Source organism: Nerophis lumbriciformis, linkage group LG06 (genome assembly GCF_033978685.3).
Source record: "Nerophis lumbriciformis linkage group LG06, RoL_Nlum_v2.1, whole genome shotgun sequence".
Lineage (NCBI taxonomy): Eukaryota > Metazoa > Chordata > Actinopteri > Syngnathiformes > Syngnathidae > Nerophis > Nerophis lumbriciformis.
In genome coordinates this window covers 24,982,676-25,008,058 of record NC_084553.2, presented here as the reverse complement: position 1 = coordinate 25,008,058, position 25,383 = coordinate 24,982,676, and positions in this window count along the sequence as shown.

Sequence of the window (25,383 nt, the reverse complement as noted above, 5' to 3'; positions counted from 1 at the left end):
GGTCCGCTCCCTGTATGATCAGTGTCAGAGCTTGGTCCGCATTGCCGGCAGTAAGTCGGACACGTTTCCAGTGAGGGTTGGACTCCGCCAAGGCTGCCCTTTGTCACCGATTCTGTTCATAACTTTTATGGACAGAATTTCTAGGCGCAGTCAAGGCGTTGAGGGGATCCGGTTTGGTGGCTGCAGGATTAGGTCTCTGCTTTTTGCAGATGATGTGGTCCTGATGGCTTCATCTGGCCAGGATCTTCAGCTCTCGCTGGATCGGTTCGCAGCCGAGTGTGAAGCGACTGGGATGAGAATCAGCACCTCCAAGTCCGAGTCCATGGTTCTCGCCCGGAAAAGGGTGGAATGCCATCTTCGGGTTGGGGAGGAGACCCTGCCCCAAGTTGAGGAGTTCAAGTACCTCGGAGTCTTGTTCACGAGTGAGAGAAGAGTGGATCGTGAGATCGACAGGCGGATCGGTGCAGCATCTTCAGTAATGCGGACGCTGTATCGATCCGTTGTGGTGAAGAAGGAGCTGAGCCGGAAGGCAAAGCTCTCAATTTACCGGTCGATCTACGTTCCCATCCTCACCTATGGTCATGAGCTTTGGGTTATGACAGAAAGGACAAGATCACGGGTACAAGCGGCCGAAATGAGTTTCCTCCGCCAGGTGGCAGGGCTCTCCCTTAGAGATAGGGTGAGAAGCTCTGTCATCCGGGGGGAGCTCAAAGTAAAGCCGCTGCTCCTCCACATCGAGAGGAGCCAGATGAGGTGGTTCGGGCATCTGGTCAGGATGCCACCCGATCGCCTCCCTCGGGAGGTGTTTAGGGCACATCCGACCGGTAGGAGGCCACGGGGAAGACCCAGGACACGTTGGGAAGACTATGTCTCCCGGCTGGCCTGGGAACGCCTCGGGATCCCCCGGGAGGAGCTGGACGAAGTGGCTGGGGAGAGGGAAGTCTGGGCTTCCCTGCTTAGGCTGCTGCCCCCTCGACCCGACCTCGGATAAGCGGAAGACGATGGATGGATGGATGGATGGATATATGGTTTGTTAGTGCCTTTTTTCGCTGTGGCTGATGTAGGCCATAATAGCAAAATAAATTTGGACAAGTAAATATTACAATGTAGAAAATGTTAGCTGGGGTTAGGAAACTCTATGGAGATTTGCTTTACCCTGCTCAAGAGTCACCTTTAAGATGTACTCACTTTAGCTCTATCATACAGTACCTAACCCCACTTAATACCTGAGGCTCACCTTTGGCTACATTTGTTTGCATACTAATCATTTGATGAATGTGATGGCCTCCCTTGTAGGCATTCACTGACAGTGGAAACCTTGTGCAAAATATACCCTGTGGGCCAAATGGTCAGTATAAGTGTGAGTTCACATTTTAGCCTTCTGTTTGCCAAGTCTTTGTCCAAATAATGTACAGTATTTATTTGTTTGTTTTTTATTGGAAAGTAATGCAAGGCAGACATTCTGTTGCATGACGCAAAGTCGGCATTATTTAAAACTCGTGCGCGATCGGCACGCATACAAGATAATTTCGATGTATTAATAATAAGCGTGTTTTTGTACAGTTGTTAATTTTGTAAAATATTTGAATGCTTATAACAATGATATAGATTACTATAGTGTAAATGCAACAGCATGTCCGACTTGTCCTGCAGCGTCTACCTGTACGTCAAGGCCGAAAAATGTGAGTTCCACAATTCGTCAGTTAACTTTATGGGCCACATTAATCAAAAAGGAAACATCAAGGCGGACCCCAAGAAGGTCGAGGCAGTAATGAAGTGGCCACAACCCTCCATACGGACAGAATTGAGACGTTTTCTGGACTTTGCTGGATTTTACCGCCACTTCATAAAGAACTTCAGTAAGGTTGCCGCTCTTCTCCACACCCTCACTTCCACCCTCATCCCATTTCAATAGACCAAGGAGGCCAGTGTCGCCTTCCAGGGGCTGATGGAGAGCTTCACGTCCGCCCTCGTCCTCGTCCACCCCGATCCAGACTACCCGTTTATCGTCGAAGTGGACGCATCGGATTCGGGTATCGGGGCGGTACTCTCCCAGCACGCCCGAGATAATAATGTCTTACATCCATGTGCAGTTTTCTCCAGAAGACTCACACCACCGGAGCGCAACTACAACGCGAGAAATCGGGAACTGCTGGCAGTACACGACGCCATAGCTGAGTGGAGACACTGGCTGGAGGGGGAAAACATTCGTTCCTGGTTCTCACCGATCACCGCAACTTCATTCATATTCGCTCTGCCAGAAGACTTAACGACCGCCAGGCATGTTGGCCACAATTCTTCAGTAGATTCAACTATACTCTCTCTTTTAGACCAGGCTCCTGCAACACCAAAGCTGATCCCCTCTCTAGACAGTTCTCGGAGGAGACCACCAGCACACCTACGGCCGAGCCCATTCTTCCCCCTGCCTGGGTGGCGGGGATGATCACCTGGGAGATCGAAGCACTGGTCAAGGCGGCACTCCGTGCGAATCCGGGACCGGGTGGTGGACCCCCCGACAGACTGTTCGTTCCACCTGATCTCCGACCCAAGGTGCTGGACTGGGGTCACTCCAGCGTCTTTGCTTGCCACCCGGGGATCCATCGCTCGCTATCATTCATCCGGCACTCATTCTGGTAGCCACACCTGTGAGTTTGTCGCCGCTTATTCCACGTGTGCCCGCAACAAGGCTTCCCACAGCCCTCCGGCAGGACTCCTATACCCCCTACCTGTTCCCGGCCAACCCTGGTCCCACATCGCCCTGGATTTTGTGACCGTATTCCCCACCTCTCAAGGTAATACAACTGTACTAACGATCATAAATAGATTTTCCAAGGCCGCACATTTTGTCCCCCTCTCCAAGCTTCCCTCCGCTGCTGAGACTGCCGACTTACTCATCCAGCACGTAGTCAGACTCCACGGCATCCCCCAGGACATCCTTTCTGACCGTGGCCCCCAATACACCTCCCGCGTGTGGCAGTCATTCTGCAAGGGAATTGGGGAAACGGTCAGCCTCACCTCTGGATACCACTTGCAAAGTAACTGACAAGAAGAGAGAGCCAACCAGGGTTTAGAGACAATGATCCGTAGCGTTGCCGCCCGCCAACCCTCCCACTGGAGCAAATACATACCCTGGGTGGAGTACGCATTTAACTCCATTGCCAGCTTCGCCACAGGTATGTCCCCGTTAGAATGTTCACGAGGCTCCCAACCACCCTTATTCTTTCAGCAAGAGGTCGAGGCAGCGGTACCCTCCACCTGAGCCCACCTTTAACACTGCCAGACCATCTGGAAGACTGCTCGGGCTGCTCTATTAAAGACGTCGGACAGGATGCACCGCAACGCCGACCGGCACCGCATCCCGGCACCTCCTATCAGCCCGGAAAGCAGGTGATGTTACGGGCCAAGAACCTCCACCTCCAAGTACACTCCTCAAAATTTGCACCCCGCTACGTGGAACCTTTCTCCATCGATGCCATTATCAACCCTGCTGCCGTTCGTCTCTCTCTCCCGTCTTCCATGAAGATCCACCCAGTTTTTCACGTATCTCAAATCAAGCCTGTGTCTGTCAGCCCTCTCTCACCCCCCACCCCTGACCCTCCTCCTCCCAGAGTCTTCGAGAGCGGTGATCCGGTGTGGACGGTAAAGGAGATCCTCAGGGTTCGTCAGCAGGGTAGCGGGGCTGGTCTACCTGGTCGACTGGGAGGGCTATGGGCCGGAGGACCGATCCTGAGTGCCGGCCTTCTACCTTGTGGACCCCTCTCTTCTAGAGGACTTTTTCCGTGCCAACCCGGATGCCCCCCGTGGCTCGTCGGGAGTCTCCCATAAGGAGGGGGGTACTGTCATGGCCCGTGCTCATTCCAATGTGCATTCAACTGTGCGCTCCACTGAGCGCACCTCGAAGCGCGCCCCCAAGCGTGCCACTCCTGCAGCAGCTGCCGGTGCACTCACTCAGCAATCAACAAAGCTGGCACTGATGAGAGGGACGCCTTCTTAAACCACCACGTCCTGAGATCCAGTGCCAGAACGCAGTGACCCGTACATCGTACCGTAAGCTTGTCTCAAACTCCCTTGTTGCTTTTCATTCCTGATCTGTGTTTTTCCAGCGTTGATTGTCGTGTCCTTCCTCGTCCCGCAGTTCCTTGTGTGTGTTCCCGAGTCGAGCTGTGTGTCTCGCACTCCTGGATCTTCCCTGTCTTACTCGTGCTTCCTGAATTCTGACCCCTCGCCTGTCCCTGAACTACGACGCCTCGCTCGAGCCTCTCGACCACTCTTCTGCCCCCGGACTACCCTGCATGCCTTGCCCTTGTCTGACCACACCGCTCCTCTCAACACGCACCTCCAACGTTTACGGTATCACCCTCCAGTTACATACTCCACATCATATATTTATATGTTTAATAAATACGCCCGAGGCTAAATGCTCTCCCAGCCTCAGTGCCATCTTCTTCTCCCCGGTACCATTACAATACTATCAGTGTAACCAAATCCAGTAATTTTAACCTAATTCCGGGGTGACGATTCCCGTAAGACTAAATGGTGCCATATTTTGATACCCTTGTTGCACTTCTGGTTACAGACTCGACCAGCTCAAACACCTGGCGGGCAAACAAGCCCTCAGCACGGACTCAGCCGGACTGCTTCTACGTAAATTTGCAATTTCCCACGCCAACAAAGCAAGTATGCCTGATAGAAAACACTGGCAGGTACAGTAAGGCTCAGTCTTTCAAAATGCACTAACTGGATGCTCATTTACATTGAATTTGCCATAGGCATTTTACTAACTAGTATTAGTGATTTTAAATGGCTATTTAAAGACCTCCAAATTTGGTCATTAAAACTACATGTCACAATCAAAGTGTGTATTAAGTAAAATACTTACAGTATAAACACATTTTAGGGTGCAACAAAAGACTAGATTCAGCGTAATGGCAAAGATTGCTCCCTGACTAGGGAACTCACCGTAGACGTTGTGGCTTGTGCAGCCCTTTGAGACACTTGTGATTAAGGGCTGTATAAATAAACTTTGATTGATTGACTATAAACTACTGCCAGCTAACATTGTGGAATTGCAACTGCATGCAAGGTCTACTTTATAATACTAGCAAATGAAACTCAAACATGTACAAAATCTAGATATAACAACTGGACAACAAATTTATCATAATTAGCTCACTTTTAGAATGTTAAATCAAAAAATTAGATTTTGTCATAAAACAATTAATATTTATTAACACATGGACACAAAAAGAAGTACTGAAAATTAGTACCGTGTAAGAGTACTTATTATATATTAAAATGTGAAAGGTACATATAATGATCTGGTGCACCAGATCATATCCTTTGTTGTTTTCGTTTTAATATTCACCTTAATTTAGTGTACCAGAACACTTTCAATGCTCCTTTCCGCCCTTGCTTATGTTTTCTTGTTACTAGGCGCATTGACTTTTCACAACAGTATCTGTTTGGCTAATCAAGATTCAAACTTGTTGCCAATCCCAATCACTCACCTTATCACACCCGTTCTGCCGCCATGTGGACGTTGGTCTATTATTCACTACACGCAACTGTGTTTGTTGGTTTTGTTGTTTGTTTCACGCTACCAACATTTCCCTATGCTAGTCTTAATGCCGCGCTAAACAAGCACCCAAGTTATAAATAAATAATGATAAATGGGTTGTACTTGTATAGCGCTTTTCTACCTTCAAGGTACTCAAAGCGCTTTGACACTACTTCCACATTTACCCATTCACACACACATTCACACACTGATGGAGGGAGCTGCCATGCAAGGCGCTAACCAGCACCCATCAGGAGCAAGGGTGAAGTGTCTTGCTCAGGACACAACGGACATGACGAGGTTGGTACTAGGTGGGGATTGAACCAGCGACCCTCGGGTCGCGCACGGCCATTCTTCCACAAGTTATGTTATTTTGCCTCGTGTATTGAAGTGAAGTGTATGCTGCCTGAGGTCCTCTGCATCATTGGAATCACAAACACTTCACAACAGTACCCATCTCAAGTTAGCGGTGAAAGTTACTTACGCAGATTTCACCCCAGGTGACACAACTTGTTTGTGCGCAGTAACTTTAATAAACGAGGCTCCGTGAAAGCGCTTCGCACCTAAGTTCAGCTCTGTACGAATGGCTTAGTACATTATGAGTGAGAAGCCACTGAGCTGAAGTCTCACGAGAAATGCAGCACTCTTGAAATATATGCTGTACCTTGAGTTTGAGTTTATTTCTATCATGCATAAAATTACAACATGATACATCACAATTTCCAGTTTCTCTATTCACATACCTGCCAACTTTTGAAATCAGAAAAACCTAGTAGCCAGAGTCCAGGGGCCACAGGCCCCGGTAGGTCCAGGACAAAGTCCTGGTGGGGGGTTCAGGCTTCGCCCCCCGACGCAAAATGATTATTAGCATTCAGACAGGTTAAAATGTTGCTAAAACCATCACTTTTCTATCAGTCACAGTGACTTTTCAAAACAAAAATATTACAGCAAAAATCATATGGGTTGATTGACATGTTTATTCTGTAAGCTAACTTCAATAGTTTGAAATTATTTTGACAGTTAATGCCAGTTATCCTGTCAACCTTTCACAAGACTTCAATTTGTTAATTGAAAGTATAAACAGTATAAACACTTTTTACAGTAAACAAATGGTAAAACAGTACTAAACAATTCCATTAAAAAAAAATTGGTGTCATTATTAACTTTCTGTCCAAGCTTGTATAATCTACTGCCTTGTTCAATTGTATAAAATATTCTGTGCCTAAAATTCACATTTCTATCACAATTATCATACTGTAAACATGGTAAACTCACTTCATTAAAATTAATAGTCAATAGCATGGAATTACAATTCAAATGTAGTTTTTTTGTAAGCCTTTCAAAAGAATTCAAAATATGACAAATTAATGAAAATTAATTTAAGCCATCAGACACTTGAAAAGTGGCACATCACATCTCTAATGTAATCATTTTAACTTTTCAACAGAAATAGCACTGCAAAAATATTAAGGACATACTTCTGTATTTTGGTAGTTATGCTGTCAACATTTAACAAGATTTCTTCAACTTGGACTTGAAAGCATAAATAGTATAAACACTTTTAACAGTATAACAGTACTAAACAATTCCAATAGATAACATTGGTGTCATTACCTTTTTGTGGCTAAAATCCGAAAAACGTTGAAAGTTTTCCACTTGTATCGCTAGCAACGGCATTAGACTTGTGTATTTTTGTCCCAACGTGGTCTTTTACATCGCTAATTCCTCCGTGTCCGATCGAAAAATCTTGTCTGCACAAGGTGCAATTCGCGTAGTTTTCACCCTTTTTGGAACGGATAATTATTCCCGGATAGGCTTTTGAATATTGTTCACGGAATGACTGCAGTTTTCTTTTCGGTTTAAGACTCATTTGCGATTTTTCTCCGGCTGATTCCATGATTGTTCGCTCGTTTGTAAACAATGGCAACAGGTGCCTCGTGCTTGGCAGCGGTGCTATAAATAGCCTCGCGCATTTAAAAAATTTTTTTTTTTTTAATTAATGAAAAACCGTATTTTTTATCACTGCAACCGTAACCCGGAATAGGTCGATGAAAACCGTACTAATTACGGGAAAACCGGAGTAGTTGGCAGGTATGTATTCAACATGTTCGAAAAAGAGTAGGAAGAAGCAGAGCTTATTGAATCCTACCCCTTTTCCTCTACATAGCAGTTGCTAAAACTTTTGTTCATTTCCTGTTCTCAATTTATTCACAATATACTCCATAAGTAATAACAATAAAAATAAATAAGTAAATAAATAATAACTGGTGAAGTACGTTATATTTCATAGCTTAAAGATGTGAAGTTCTGCATTGGAGATGACCTGATACCAACAGTGTCTGAGAAACCTGTCAAAAACCTTGGCAGATGGTACAGTGCAAGCCTCAAGGATGAAGATCAAGTGCAGCAGTTACAGCAGAATATCGCCAACGGGCTGGAGAGGATCAACAAGACTCTACTGCCTGGGAAGCTCAAGCTTTGGTGCCTACAGTTTGGTCTTCTCCCACGGGTAATGAGGCCACTTACCATGTATGAGGTCCCACTAACAAGTGTGGAGAAAATGGAGCGAACCATTACGGCATACGTGAAGAAATGGCTTGGTGTCCCGCGATGTCTAAGCAACATCGGTCTTTACGGCAAAGGGGTCCTTGAACTGCCCCTCACAAGTCTAACAGAGGAGTACAAGTAATAAATAAATGATAAATGGGTTGTACTTGTATAGCGCTTTTCTACCTTCAAGGTACTCAAAGCGCTTTTGACACTACTTCCACATTTACCCATTCACACACACATTCACACACTGATGGAGGGAGCTGCCATGCAAGGCGCTAACCAGCACCCATCAGGAGCAAGGGTGAAGTGTCTTGCTCAGGACACAACGGACATGACGAGGTTGGTACTAGGTGGGGATTGAACCAGGGACCCTCAGGTCGCGCACGGCCATTCTCCCACTGCGCCACGCCGTCCCTCAAAAGCAAGACTTCTGATGACATTAAAGGACTCCAAAGACCAGACGGTCAGCAATGCTGCACCTCCCATACTAACTGGACGGAAATGGACACCATCCAATGCTGTGGAGGAAGCTACATCTGCCCTGAGACACCAAGACATCGTGGGACATATCCACCATGGAAGAGGAGGCTTTGGCCTGGCAGCGAGCAAACCATCTTGGCGCAAGGCAACAACATCTGAACGGAGGAAACTGGTGGTCGAGGAGGGGCGCAGGCAGGAGGAGACTGCGAGAAGTACAAAGGCTGTCTCTCTTGCTAGACAGGGGCAATGGATGCGGTGGGAAGACCTGGAGATGATAAAGATCAGCTGGAGTGAACTATGGCAGATGGAAGCAAGCAAAATCAGCTTCATCATAAGATCTGTATATGACGGGCTTCCATCACCAAAAAACCTACATCAGTGTTATGGGGAGGATCCAACCTGCCCCCTCTGCCCAGCTCCAGTGACTCTCAGGCACATCCTGTCTGGTTGCAAAACACCAGACAGGATGCCTCACACAAGGCAGTTACACCTGGAGGCACAATCAAGTCATCAAGAGCCTGGCCGCAACACTAAAGACCAAGAGAAATGCAACCAACTCCTTACCCCCAAGACCGAGCAATCCAAAAAAACCAACATTCATCCGAGAGGGACAGGAAAAGCCCAAGAATTTTCCTATTAAGCCAGAAACTGGACACCTATCCATGGCCCGGGACTGCAAGATGCTCGTAGATGTTGGCCAGCAACTCATCTTTCCACCTGAGATTGCTTCCACCAGCCTTAGGCCAGACATAGTACTCTGGTCCCCTTCACGAAGATCTGTGTATATCATAGAACTCACAGTCCCATGGGAGAACTCGGTTGAGGAGGCCTATGAACGCAAGAAACTGCGATACACAGAGCTGGCAGCAGACGCAACTCAAAATAGCTGGAATGTGAAGGTTTGTCCAGTTGAAGTGGGATGCAGAGGATTGTGGCATCTTCCACCGTCAGATTGTTGACGGAACTTGGAATTCACGGACAGGCTCTGCGGCAGATTATCAGAGCAGTTTCTGAAGCATCTGAAAGAGGCAGCCAATGGTTGTGGATCAAACGGAAGGACCTTTGCTGGGCTCTAAGAATATGACCCACCCCCCCACGTTTCCAACCCTCCAACCTGAGGAGGGCCTCTGAGGTATGCGGTCAGCTCTAAGCTTGGCTCAGGGAAGAGGATGGCCCTGCCTTGCATAGTCCCTTGGGATGTTAGTAATTGTATAGCTAGGTTAATCCTAATGATTGGGCATGGGACGCAAGCTACGGGGTTGATCACCTGTTAGCTGGCCGCCTTTGATGAGGGTGTTAAGTGAGTGTGGAGGTTGCCCTCCAGGGGGTTCTCTGGACCACCAAACACCGACATGATAGCCCGGTTCAGGTGCACAATACAGTTTTATTTTTTCAATAAAGTCTCTGAGTGTTTTTCAGCAATCATCTATTTGTGACTGTTCATCTCGCTCTCGCGCTCCACCAGCTTCAACCCTGTCTCTCCTCCCGGTTGCTGCTTATACAGAGCGACAGGTGATTAGATAACAAGGCCCAGGTGGGCCATCTACGCACCTGTCGCTGACTTCGAGGCCGGTCCTGGCACACCCCGCTTCGCTGCAGGCCCGCAGGCCACGCCCCCCCTCCACAGTGAGTAAAGGCCGAAACACCCTAGGATTCAAAGGAACACTACTGAGGATGTGTCCCAAAATCTAATCCCACTCTAAGGAATACATCTCCCATCCCACTCTTAACATCAAGGCAAATCTCATGTGAATGCACACCATCTATTGGCACAATGGACAGTCTTAACATCACGTCCCGTGTTTTATGATTCTGATATGAGTAAGATTATCTTGAAAATGAATGGATGGATGAGATAAATTCAGAATGTTTATCATGGTTCTTCTTCTTTGTACGTTGTAAACACTTTAAGTTTGAATAGTTTCTTGAAGTGGATCATATTAGTACATTGTTTGATTTCTTTGCTTAATCAATTCCATAATTTAATTCCACATACTGATATACTGAAGGTCTTAAGTGTTGTGCGTGCGTACTCTCTAAGATTATTTTTTTCCTCTTTTGTTGAGAAGAATTGTTGTTTTTCTTGGGTAGCAGATTATAGTTTGCTTTGTGTATAATTTTACTGGTCCTCTGGATTTTTTGCAACTTTAGAGACATATTTGATATCTCGAAAATGTTTGTCAAAATAAAATTTGACGACTTCGTGGCAGTGGACTTTAAAGGTTCCACATTAGCAAAATACGTCATAGTTGCAGTAAAACTACTTGAGGCTTAAGAACTAGAGGAAGACCTTCTTACTTCTTAACAGTGGGAATTGGAATGTGCAATAAGGAAATATAGTTTTGGTTCAGCAGGAGGGAGCTTATCATTAAATAGGATCCAGAATTAACAGACCACCTTTCTGCGCTTCATCATGAACGTAGTGCTGTTTGACCGAGACAGATGGGGAAGGTAAATCAAGGCCGCTGAGTGGAGAGCACTGCTGACAGCACATTAGAGCCTCTCTCAATGAACTGTCACAAGTGCACAGTGAAAGGAAAGTTTGATCATTCCAAGCTGCTGTCCTGTCAGACATCCTTAAAAGCAAATGGGGCCTAAGTGCTGCGGCGCTGCGAGATGACAGTTGTTGCCGGTGCAAAGAGACAGCATCGACACTCAAGCCGCCACCCTGCTATAGGACAATGAGGTGAAGAGGGCTCGAGCAACGTTTCTTAACCTCTAATCTCACTTTTACGGTAAAAGCATGTGACAAAATGTCAGTCTTCAACATCATCATTTGCATCATTAAGGAGCACGACTTAACTTTTATGCTGCTTCTGCAGAAAGGTCATCAATTTGTGAAAAAAGGGACATTCACTAAGCACATTCTATAACACACACACACATAAATATATATATATATATATATATATATATATATATATACAAAAACATATAGTCATACCAAACACTATAAATATGGGACCCATTACCTCCATGCTTGTCACTCAGCATTAAGGGTTGGAATTGGGGGTTAAATCACCAAAAATTAATCTCGGGCGCGGCCACCGCTGCTGCCCACTGCTCCCCTCACCTCCCAGGGGGTGATCAAGGGTGATGGGTCAAATGCAGAGAATAATTTCGCCACACCTAGTGTGTGTGTGACAATCAAAGGTACTTTAACTTTATATATACACATACATATATATATATATATACACACATACATATACAAATATATATATATACACTCATACATATACAAATATATATATATATATATATATATATATATATGTATATATATATATATATATATATATATATATATATATATATATATATATATATATATATATATATATATATGACATTTTGGGGGGTGGGGTCAGAAAATGGCTGACTACATGAATGATACATTTAAACGAGCAAATGTGATCCACCCCAAGAGCTGTTTCACACACTGTATAATAGTGCTAATTTTTTTTGGACACTGAGAGAGATATATCATTTAACCATATTTTTTGTTTTGCTGTGGTTGCTGTCAAACATGTTTCATATCGCAGCAAAACAAGAACCAAAACACCGTATGAGAAAAGGCCGGCAAACTTTTTTTTTTTTTCTTTCAGTGTATTAACCGGGACTTATGATGATCTTTAATCTTTTCGCACTAATAAAATGTTGTTACAATGTTGGATACTTGTGTTGAACAACGCCAAAGCGTCAAATCATGAGGTCAGAGTATTTGAGCTTAAGCCTGCATGCAGAGTTTTGAATGTCTTTGCAGTGTTTTGCAGTCTGGCTACGTTGTGATGCTATAGCGAGCTGGGGGTACTTTTTTGGACATTACAGTGCATTCGGAAAATATTCACTGTCAATATGTGAACGATGGGTTGTTTTGTTTTCCCGGAATGCAAAGGAAAGTTGGCGCGGGCAAGGCGTGAATGTAAGTACATCTTTTATTTTAAACACTAACAGACTACAAAAAAGGAAGCAAACAAAAGGCGCGCACAATGGCGGAGAACAAACTAGACTAATGAAACAACACTTGCACAAAGGCAGAAACTATGAACAATAAACAATAACTTACTTGGCATGGAACTATAGAAGCATGAAGACAAACAAAGGTAGCAGGGGTGTCAGAAGTAGCATGAGAATCCTCCCCTTTAAATTGTCCAAAAAGTCTTTTTTTTTCTACCTGGGATTGAGTGGGTGAAAAAAAAAAATTTGTGACTTGGGCGTGGCTTGAGTCCTGGGGTGCGGGGCATGAAATTCAGATGGCTGTGACTGATTAGCTCTAATGTTCAAGATCATGTTTTGGTAATGTTTTATCATGTTTTTAGAGTCTTTGGTTGGAGGTGAGTGATCAAATGAAAAAGCATTGAAAACAAAATCCTGGTCTGTGATGTCATCAGAGCGAAGCCGGGCTGGCTGCTGCTTGCTTCCGCCCGGAGGAGGAGGAGCTTGTGGGAGCGGCGTGTCCTTCCGGCTCGCGGAAGTCTTTCCTCGTCCTTGGTGACGTTTCCGGGACGGGAGCAACGCGCCGATCGGCACCAGCTTGCGTCCATTCCCCCACATCATCCCCCTGCGCTCCCTGCGGGAAAAGCGCAGCGTCTCGGCCTCCATGGCGCGCAGCACCATCCAAACTGTCCAACTCGTCCAACTTTCGTGTGGAAAAAACGTGTATGCTGGTGACATTCTGTCAATACGTAGACTATGGGTTGTTTTGTTTTCCCGGAATACAAAGGAAAGTTGGCGCGGGCAAGGCGTGAATGTAAGTACATCTTTTATTTTAAACACTAACAGACTACAAAAAAGGAAGCAAACAAAAGGCGCCACAATGGCGGAGAACAAACTAGACTAATGAAACAACGCTTGCACAAAGGTAGAAACTATGAACAATAAACAAAACTTACTTGGCATAGAACTATGGAAGCATGAAGACAAACAGAGGTAGCAGGGTTGTCAGAAGTAGCATGGTTTGAAAGGATAGATAATGTCACCAGGACGAACAACAGAAACAGACCGGCTTAAATAGCAGTGACATGATCAGTGAAAGCAGGTGCCTGACTCAAAACGTGAAACAGGTGCGTGACATGACAGGTGAAAACTAATGGGTTGCTATGGTGACAAAACAAACAAAAGTGCACAAAGAGTCCAAAAACAAAACCGAACATGACTTAAACAAAACATGATCACACAGACATGACATTCACAGCTCCGTCACTTTTTACTTTGTTACAGGCCTGTTACAAGATGGAATAATTTCATTTTTGTCCTCAAAATTCTACACACAAAACCCATATCCATCCATCCATCTTCTTCCGCTTATCCGAGGTCGGGTCGCGGGGGCAGCAGCTTAAGCAGGGAAGCCCAGACTTCCCTCTCCCCAGCCACTTTGTCCAGCTCCTCCCGGGGGATCCCGAGGCGTTCCCAGGCCAGCCGGGAGAGATAGTCTTCCCAGCGTGTCCTGGGTCTTCCCCGTGGCCTCCTACCGGTCGGACGTGCCCGAAACACCTTCCAAGGGAGGCGTTCGGGTGGCATCCTGACCAGATGCCCGAACCACCTCATCTGGCTCCTCTCGATGTGGAGGAGCAGCGGCTTTACTTTGAGCTCCCCCCGGATGACAGAGCTTCTCACCCTATCTTTAAGGGAGAGCCCCGCCACCCGGCGGAGGAAACTCATTTCGGCCGCTTGTACCCGTGATCTTGTCCTTTCGGTCATGACCCAAAGCTCATGACCATAGGTGAGGATGGGAACGTAGATCGACCGGTAAATCGAGAGCTTTGCCTTCCGGCTCAGCTCCTCCTTCACCACAACGGATCGATACAGCGTCCGCATTACTGAAGACGCCGCACCGATCCGGCTGTTGATCTCACGATCCACTCTTCCCCCACTCGTGAACAAGACTCCGAGGTACTTGAACTCCTCCACTTGGGGCAAGATCTCCTCCCCAATCCGGAGATGGCACTTTTCCGGGAGAGAACCATGGACTCGGACTTGGAGGTGCTGATTCCCATCCCAGTCGCTTCACACTCGGCTGCGAACCGATCCAGTGAGAGCTGAAAATCTTGGCCAGAGGAAGCCATCAGGACCACATCATCTGCAAATAGCAGAGACCTAATCCTGCAGCCACCAAACCAGATACCCTCAACGCCCTGACTGCGCCTAGAATTCTGTCCATAAAGATTATGAACAGAATCGGTGACAAAGGGCAGCCTTGGCGGAGTCCAACCCTCACTGGAAACGGGTCCGACTTACTGCCGGCAATGCGGACCAAGCTCTGCCACTGATTATACAGGGAGCGAACCGCCACAATAAGACAGTCCGTTTCCCCATACTCTCTGAGCACCCACCACAGGACTTCCCGGGGTACACGGTTGAATGCCTTCTCCAAGTCCACAAAGCACATGTAGACTGGTTGAGCAAACTCCCATGCACCCTCAAGGACCCTGCCGAGAGTATAGAGCTGGTCCACAGTTCCACGACCAGGACGAAAACCACACTGTTCCTCCTGAATCCAAGGTTCGATTATCCGGTGTAGCCTCCTCTCCAGTACACCTGAATAGACCTTACCGGGAAGGCTGAGGAGTGTGATCCCACGATAGTGGAAACACACCCTCCGGTTCCCCTTCTTAAAGAGAGGAACCACCACCCCGGTCTGCCAATCCAGAGGTACCGCCCCCGATGTCCACGCGATGTTGCAGAGTCTTGTCAACCAGGACAGCCCCACAACATCCAGAGCCTTAAGGAACTCCGGGCGGCTCTCATCCACCCCCGGGGCCTTGCCACCGAGGAGCTTTTAAACTACCTCGGCAACCTCAGCCCCAGAAATGCTTCCCCTTCCTGAGGCGGCGGATGGTGGTCCAGAATTGCTTCGAAGCCGTCCGGAAGTCGTTTTCCATGGCCTCCCCGAACTCCTCCCATGTCCGAGTTTTTGCCTCCGCGACCGCTGAAGCCGCACACCGCTTAGCCTGTCGGTACCTGTCTGCTGCCTCCGGAGTCCTATGAGCCAAAAGAGCCCGATAGGACTCTTTCTTCAGCTTGCCGGCATCCCTTACCACTGGTGTCCACCAGCGGGTTCTAGGATTACCGCCACGACAGGCACCAACTACCTTGCGGCCACAGCTCCAATCGGCCGCCTCGACAACAGAGGTACGGAACATCATCCACTCGGACTCAATGTCCAGCGCCTCCCTCGAGACATGTTCAAAGTTCTTCCGGAGATGGGAATTGAAACTCTCTCTGACAGGAGACTCTGCCAGGCGTTCCCAGCAAACCCTCACAATGCGTTTGGGCCTGCCAGGTCTGTCCGGCATCCTCCCCCACCATCGCAGCCAACTCATCACCAGGTGGTGATCGGTAGAAAGCTCTGCCCCTCTCTTCACCCGAGTGTCCAAAACATGAGACCGCAAATCCGATGACACAACTACAAAGTCGATCATGGAACTGCGGCCTAGGGTGTCCTGGTGCCAAGTGCACATATGGACACCCTTATGTTTGAACATGGTGTTTGTTATCGACAATCTGTGACGAGCACAAGTCCAATAACAAAACACCACTCGGGTTCAGATCCGGGCGGCCATTCTTCCCAATCACACCTCTCCAGGTTTCACTGTCGCTGCCAACATGAGTATTGAAGTCCCCCAGTAGAACGAGGGAATCACCTGGGGGAGCACTCTCCAGTACTCCCTCAAGTGAATCCAAAAAGGGTGGGTACTCTGAGCTGCCATTTGGCGCATAAGCGCAATTAACAGTCAGGACCCCACCCCCCCACCCCACCCGAAGGCGGAGGGAAGCTACCCTCTCGTCCACCGGGTTGAACTCCAACGTGCAGGCTTTGAGCCGGGGGGCAACAAGAATTGCCACCTCAGCCCGTCGCCTCTCACTGCCGGCAACGCCAGAGTGGAAGAGAGTCCATCCCCTCTCAAGAGAACTGGTTCCAGAGCCCTTGCTGTGAGTCGAAGTGAGTCCGACTATATCTAGCCGGAACTTCTCCACCTCACGCACTAGCTCAGGCTCCTTCCCCCCCAGCGAGGTGACGTTCCACGTCCCAAGAGCCAGCTTATGTAGCCGAGGATCGGACCGCCAAGTGCCCTGTCTTCGGCTGCCGCCCAGCTTACACTGCACCCGACCTCTATGGCCCCTGCTATGGGTGGTGAGCCCATTGGAGGGGGGACCCACGTTGCGTCTTCGGGCTGTGCCCGGCCGGGCCCCATGGGGGCTCCAGAGGGGGGCCCCGGTGACCCGCGTCTGGGCTAGGGAAATCTGGGTCCTTTGTTCGTGTTCTTCATAGAGATCTTCGAGCTGCTCTTTGTCTGATCCCTCACCTAGGACCAGTTTGCCTTGGGAGACCCTACCAGGGGGCATAGAAGCCCCCGGACAACATAGCTTCTAGGATCATTGAGACACGCAAACTCCTCTACTACGTTAAGGTGGCAGCTCAGAGAAAGAAATCACATGTACATAAGTATTCACAGCTTTTCCCATTAAGCTCAAAAATGAGATCAGGGGCATCCTGTTTAAACTGAATGTCCCTGAGATGTTCCTACAGCTTAAATGGAGTTCACTTGTAGTAAACTCAGTTGGTTGGGCATGATTTGGAAAGGCACACACCTGTCTATATATAAGTTCCCACACTTGACAGTGCATGGCAGCACTCAAACCAAGCATGAAGACGAAGAAATCGTTTGGAGGAAACCAGGCAGCGCTAATCACCAGGCCATTACTATTCCTACAGTGAAGCATGGTGGTGGCAGCATCATGCTGTGGGAATGTTTTCTAGCGGCAGGAACTGGTAGACTAGTCAGAATAGCGGGAAAGATGAATGCAGCGATGTACAGAGACATCTTGGAATAAAATCTGTTCTTAAATGGTTCATCTTTTAACAGGACAACGACCCTAAGCACACATTCAAGATATAAAGGAATTGCTTCAGGGCAACTGTGTGAATGTCCTTGAATGGCCCAGCTGAACTTCTCTGGATAGATCTGAAAATGGCTGACGCTTCCCATCCAACCTGATGTAGCTTGAGAGGTTCCGCAAGAGGAATGGGCGAAACTGCCCAAATATAGGTGTGCCAAACTTGTGGCATCTTATTCAAAAAGAATTGAGGCTGTAATCGCTGCCAAAGCTGCATCAACAAAGTATTGAGCAAAGGCTGTGAATATTAATGTACATGTGATTGATTTGTTTTTTATTTTTAATACATTTGCAAAACTTTCGAAAAAATATGATTCACATTGTTTTTATGGGCTATTGTGTGTGGACTTTTGAGGACAATTTAATTAATTCCATTTTGGAGTTAGGCTGTTAAATAACACATTGTGGAAAATGTGAAGTGCTGTGAATACTTTCTGGATGCACTGTAAATAAAGCTATCAGACAGAGGAGGAGAAGCTTTGTGTGAGGCCAGCAGAGTTTCAAGAAACACAAGAAAAGGCAAGACTAAGTATTAAAAGACAGGGTTCCAATCTTGGCCTCATGTCACGTCGGTGTGACATGAAGTGACATAAATAATGCTAAAAGTAGCATTTTTATGCAGCTCTGTATCGATCAGAAGGGTGTATCTAATGTGTTCGAGACAATCTGTATATAAAAAGGTTTATTTTTAAACCGTGTCTGTAAAAATGAGCAGTGACAGTTGTCTTCAAGATATTTAACTTTTCAAAAGATAAAATATTATACTTTTGGAGCGGGTGGGCCGTGGTTTCATTTGCTAATTTGGTATTTCCTTCACAAACTAACATCTTGCAGACATACGCCAAAAGTAAGTCATAAAGGTGACTGTGGAGCAAAATATACGCAAACGTTACACCAATGCATATCCAATACCTATTATCTAGACCAGAAGGAAGCATTTTAATGTAGATTAAAATGGTCATAGGTTCTCTTTAAATGTCTTTCTTTCTTATATAGTCCATCATGCACAATGACGTAATAAATCTAGCAATGCTGTTACATGGTTTTCAAATCCAATGACCAATCTTCCCGCTCTTCAGTGGTTTTTCACAACTTTCAATATGAAGTTAATTATACACATGTGGTCAGCAATGTGTTAAAATGTAAACAGTATAGAATTTTCAGGATGCCTGTGATATAATCCATTGTATCTGCACTCAAGCGGTCAGGCCTGACGTGCCACTCACTCTCCACATGCTTTAAGCCGCCCCAATGGCTGACCTTTCAACTCTCACTCTCATTTGTTTAAATTATCTTTTTTCATTCCGTATGGCAGATTAATGCTATCATGGCTACATACACTATATATATATATATATATATATATATATATATATATATATATATATATATATATATATATATATATATATATATATATATATATACACACATACTGAACATTCATTGATCAGAGCCGGATCACTCCTTTTGCTTATATGTTAAGTGATTTTGTGGCTTTTGTTTCTGGCTGGGGTTTTTAGTCAATATTAGATTAAATACATCAAAACCTGAATGTGCAATCATCAAATGGATGCTCACTGATGAAAATGTCCTTGTACTGACCATGTAATGGCCCTGGGCAGAAGATATGAGATCAATTGTAATCACACTTATTCGTATTGTAAGCGGTCCTTACTGCATGTAATGTCCCCAATTCCATCAAATTTGCCCGCTGTCACAAAAAATTTAGTTAGTTTGAAAAGCAATGCTTTGTTTGGCAGACGATAGGATGTGGGTTCTTAGAAAATGCAGATTTCTTTAAAACGGTACTTTGAATATAAAACAGTGAACACAATGTCCTTTTAAATGTATGTGTGATACACTTTTCAAGCTGCAATACATGTTTTAATGGAGATGTTTGTCTTGTATTAAAGTTATTTTTTTCATATACTGTAGTACCTCAACTTACGAGCACATTGCGTTCCTCGATCAAGCTTGGAATTCAAAACACTCGTAGCTCAAATCAGTCCCGCCCAATGAAATGATTTACAAACAATTTATTTCCTCCTTGGCCCTCCCAAAACACCACATTTTTAAAATATAACATGCCTTTTAATAGAAAAACTAACTTTTAAACAATTAAAACATAACGATACCATGCACTACAAACAACTACAGTAGTTTTGTGAAATAATGAATGGTATTGCACAGCATTTACTTTGAGGACCGGACTAATGTGGTGTCTCCTTCAGAATGCTTCTCTGTCCAGTGTTGCCAACTCCGCTTATTTTAAGAGCTGGTGGCGTGTTTCTTTCGTAGCATCTGGCAACAGGAAATAGGAAATAGTTGTTTGTGTTGCACATGGACATATTTGAGCGACGGACCAAAAAGGTTAGTTGACAACAAGTGACATATGTATGTGTATGTACCAAAGGTATTGCTTGACCATTCAGTTTGTTGAATCAGGACTAAACAGAACACATTTAAACACATCAAACAGCACCAGCTGCTTCTTAATATTGTTATGGATAAACATTTGTCTTTTGGACATTTTTGATTGCAATCCGCTGACTGGTTGCAGCTTGTGTGATGGGGACTGACAATGCTACGGTGAGGCTGACTCGCCGGGTAGGCTGCTAACAGGTAGGACACATTTTTAATGGTTTGTTTCTCTGATTTGGATTTCCGCTTCCTTTAATTCGCACATACTTTCTTATTTCTGATGGTTGGTGGGCAGGATTGTGTGGATCTCTGAGCGGCGCTCAAACGCACAAATCAACTGTCTAATCGTAACTTAAGTTTGTTTCTTGCGTAAACAAAGCAGGGACAAGAACATGTAACTATATATTAAGTCAGTAACACTTTAGTATTGGGTACACATTCACCATTAATTAGTTGCTTATTTACATGCAAATTAGTAACATATTGGCTGTTTATCAGTCTTTATTAAGTACTTATTAATGCCTTATTCTGCATGGCTGTATTATACAACCAGTAAGCCATTAACTAAGAGTCTTCCCTCAATAATCTCAGAATTATTGCTTATTAGTTACCCTAACCCTTATATGTTCCCCTAGTGGCCAAATAACTCTAAATTAAGTCTTTGTTACTTTAATAAGCAACTAATGAATGGTGAATATGTTCCCCATACTAAAGTGTTACCATTAAGTATTTATTTCTCAAACAGTTGTGTAAAATAAGCAGCAAAAACGTGTAGCAATATATTAACTCTTTTACAAATGTTACTTCAACCGACGGTAAAAATGCTCGTAACTTAAAGCAGACAGCTCGTATTTCAAATTATTCTTAAGTTAAGGTGCTCATAAATTGAACTGAACTGCAGTGACGTGCGGTGAGGTTGATGGCTGGTGAGGCACTGACTTCATCACAGTCAGATTTACAAACATATGAACCCTAAAGAGTATCTTATTCACCATTTGATAGTCAGCAGTTAACGGGTTATGTTTAAAAGCTCATAACAGCATTCTTCCCTGCTTGGCACTCAGCATCAAGGGTTGGAATTGGGGGATAAATCACCAAAAATTATTCCCGGGCGCGGCGCCGCTGCTGCCCACTGCTCCCCTTACCTCCCAGGGGGTGATCAAGGGGATGGGTCAAATGCAGAGGACAAATTTCATTACACCTAGTTTGTGTGTGACAATCATTGGTACTTTAACTTAACTTTAACTTTACACATACAAACTGTAGCACACAAAAAAGCACATTTAATAAAAAAACCGTTATTATGGTCTTACCTTTACTTATAAATTAAGTCCATGCGCCGCTGTTGTGCTGGATTAATGCACCCCTTGACGGGAGTGTTATATCAACTAAAGCCCTCACTTAAACTTTCCACGTGCAAGATTGAATCTATTTAAAAAAGTGTAACCGAGGGTTTATAAATGTTGCCTATACTGTATGAAACTACAAAATAACAAACACGGAGGCTCCAGTTTACACGAGGACCACTTTATTTACCTTCTTTCAAAAACCTCCGCTCCACTCCAACGTGTCATCACTTCCACTCTTAGCGCCTTCAAAATAAGAGCTCAAGGCATATACTGTATAACAGCGCATAACAGGAACTAACATCACAAAGAGGAAAGCCCATAAAAATAGGTTACAAAAGTTATTTAATAAGAAGCCAAAAAGTGAAAAAACAATAATGTTCGTGTTGGAGGAGTTGTGAATTAGGTACACCTGCAGTCTGCAGGTGTACCTAATGTTGTGGCCCTGCATTCATTCACAACTCCTCCAACACGAACATTATTGTTCTTGCACTTTTTGGCTTCTTATTAAATAACTTTTTTAAATAGATTCAATCTTGCACGTGGAAAGTTTAAGTGTGGGCTTTAGTTGATATAACACTCCCGTCAGGGGTTGCATTCTACGGCGGGGGTGCAGGAGGCGGGATTACTGCGAGCCTCAGCCAGTGCGTCTTTTGCAGCCGTTTTATGATCGCTCAGCACAAGAAATACGTTACACACATACAGTTGTTGACATAATACACTGTACATTATATACCTCAGCTAACTAAACTATGGAAATGTATAATATAGTTCATATAGCAATACGGTCTCACTGCACAGCAGGCCAGCAGTTAGCCGAGTCCGCAATCCATGGTGAGGCACAACGCAGTGACGTGCCTCAACTGGCTGCTGTTCACCGCACCGTTTCTTCTCAGTATTTGAACGGCAAATGTGAAAATTCAGCGATTTTAAATAAAAATAATGTAAAACTGGTGAAGTTAAATGGAAAATAACTTTATAGTATAATCACTGGATACATATAACAATTAAATTATTTTTTTTTCATTTTACATTTTTTTTCTTTCCATGATGGCCTCACCTGCCTCTAGTGACTGCACGTCACTGCTGAACTGTATACATAATACAGTACCTGTATTTAGGTGGACATAATAATTAACATGGGCTGGGACTTTTTCATTTTGTTAGAACATATCAGATCATTTATGATTATTTTGTAGTGAGATGCTCACAGTTGTAACTTTGGAGTTGAACCAATACTTCAACTGTCTTGAAACCCCATGAAAAGAAATGAAATGGTTTCTTTGGGAATAGGTTGGAAAGGTTTTTGCAATCATATCTTTAATGAATAACTTACAAACTCCTGGACCAGTGGTGGGTAGAGACTTGTTTACCTCGGTGCAAAGCCTTCACAACACCGTATGCTACTTTGCTCTTCCATTATGGTGTGTGTCAAGGCCCGTGCCCACTGTTTAGCCTGGCGCAGAAGTACTCGTATTTGTAAGAACTTTGTCTCCCACATTAGTGTAAAACCCACTTTAACTGACTCCCCAGTGGACGGCGGGTTTTATCTCTGACGCAAAAGAACACTTTCATAAGTGCCCTGCTGGAGAGGGAAATGACACAAACAAAGAAATATCTGAACATAGATTGAACTTTGTTGTTCTCCACCAATTTGTTTGGTGGGTGGTAGTGGGCAAATGGGCTGTTTCCCCAAATGTAATGCTTTACACATGTAAAAAATTCACAAGACGGGTGAGTGGGACATGTACATTGAACGTGGGATCATTATGGCATTAAAAATGTAAACATTCCAAGAGGCCTTTTAGAGTCTTGTTGTGAGTGCATTTTCTTCCACACCGAAGCTTTACATGTTGACCATTTAACGCTCAAGTCGTATTTGACCCCCGGGAGTTTTGCTCTCACAAAGAGGACAAGCCGGTTCAAAAACATTGAACAAAGAACAATTGCAAAATAGATATGGCTTGTTAGTCCATCTCATTCTGGCTCAATGCTTTTAATGTCAATGGTCCTCAGACAGATATCACCTTGCCACTAAAAGTGGGAGCGAAGCAGGAGAAACAGCCATTAAGAGCAATTGGACTACATGAAAGTAGTATCTAACAGGTCCACTCTTAGTGACAGATGTCATTTTAACCTGTAAAATGTTGTACTGGCACTTTAAGGTTAGATCATTTTACCCTTCAGCTCCTGCTGCCTGCTGTATAATGGCGAGGGCACGCTCCTTTTATTTTGGACTCCACAGTCGATATGTTCAACACCCATTACTTTTAGACTGTAGATACTGAAAAGATCCACCCTGCAGTAAAATAGTGGGGGAAAGTGTTTTTTCGATCCCTTTTAAAAGTTATTTCCTTTACAAAGCAATTCATCCTTTGTGCAGTTTCTTGTGCCGAAGCCAAAAAAATGTTTCTTCTGTTCAGATGACAATTATGACAGCGCAGGTTTAATCATAGAATCGGGTAGTTCATTTTCTCAGTGTCAACATGAAACCTTGTCAAAAAATGAATTCTGTCTTTCTCTCGGGAGATAAGCAGGCTCCAATGCACCAGGCTCATTCACAAGAAAAAAACTTGCAGGTCACAAGGCAGCGACTTGCATGTTTTCTTATTTTTTTTTCACTCTCTTGCTCCATCCTGCCCCTTTCCTTTTTTCTGAAAACCACCCAAGAAGAGATTAATCATGAAGGGAAAACTCAACTTCACCCTCTAGCTGCAGGTCACAGTTCTTATTTCGTGTGGAATTGGCTTTCGGAAAGCAGAAGGCCTGCCCGGGGGGTGGGGGGGGGGGGGGGACCTGATATGAGAGGAATTTGAGAATGAAGCAGAGGGGATTGATTAGCCCACTTCATATCCCACACTCGGTAAGCACAGTCCAGCTGCAATCTAACACACCGCTGAGCTGAATAGACAAGAGAAATTGGATTCCTTCCTAATATTTAACCTTCAAGTCAGCTCTAACAGCTGTTGATGGGTTGCTCTCCCAGGTAGTTACAAGAGGACTTTTTACATGTTACGTTGAGAGCGAGCAGAAAAGTGGGAATGTGATGACTTTTCTGTAGGTTATTCAATTACTATGGTGCAAAGAGCAGCCAGGCCACTGAAGCACATCATCTGCATGTATCTCCACTGAGGGATTTAATTTTACATCTCTACTTGTCCGAACAGGCGGTGTGAGCGTGTGGGCACGCGCAAATTCACCACTCACACACGCACAAAGTGCAATTAAGTTGAGTGTGCAGCTAATGGATGGATCATATGCACCCATAATGACTTACTTTGATGTGGCTTGTCAAAGTGGAGCTATTTTAGGGCAAAAGAGGCTTGAAAATATATCCTGTAATGCTTCTAGTCTTTTTATCTCTGCACAGGCGTACCTCAGGCGAGGAGCGGTGTCATCACTTTCCTCATTTCTTAGATCTGAAGAGACTGACTGCCAATCAGACATCAAATGCTAAATTAAGAGGCTGTATTGAGTCCAGTGCAATGTCTGTATATGAAGCGTTTACAACGATTTGATTGCCCCTGTCAGATTTAGAATTTTAAGGATTATCCATATATCCATCCATCTATCTTTTTACGCTCATCCCTGTTTAGGTTGTGGGAGCAGCAGCCAAAGCAATAAAGTTCAGACTTCCCTCTAGTGCAGCTTCTGCCAGGAGATCCCCAGACGTTACCAGGCTAGCTGAGAGTCATAGTCTCTCCAATGTGTCTTGGATCTTCCCCTTTGGCCTCATACTGGTCAGACATGCCCTGAACACTGCCCCAATTTGGCATCCGGGGGGCATTCTAACCAGGTGTCAGAGCCACCTCATCTGGCTTTTCCCGAATGACTGCGCTTGTAACCCTATCTGACGGACCTTGGACTTGAACTGTCTATACGAGCTATGAACAGAATCTGTGAAAAAAGGCAGCCCTGGCGAAGTCCAACCATCATTGGAAACGGGTCCGACTTACTGCCAGCAATGCGGAACAAGCTCTGATACCTATATCATTGTGGTATAGCTCGGTTGGTAGAGTGGCCGTGCCAGCAACTTGAGGGTTCCAGGTTCGGTCACCGCTTCTGCCATCCTAGTCACTACCGTTGTGTCCTTGGGCAAGACACTTTACCCACCTGCTCCCA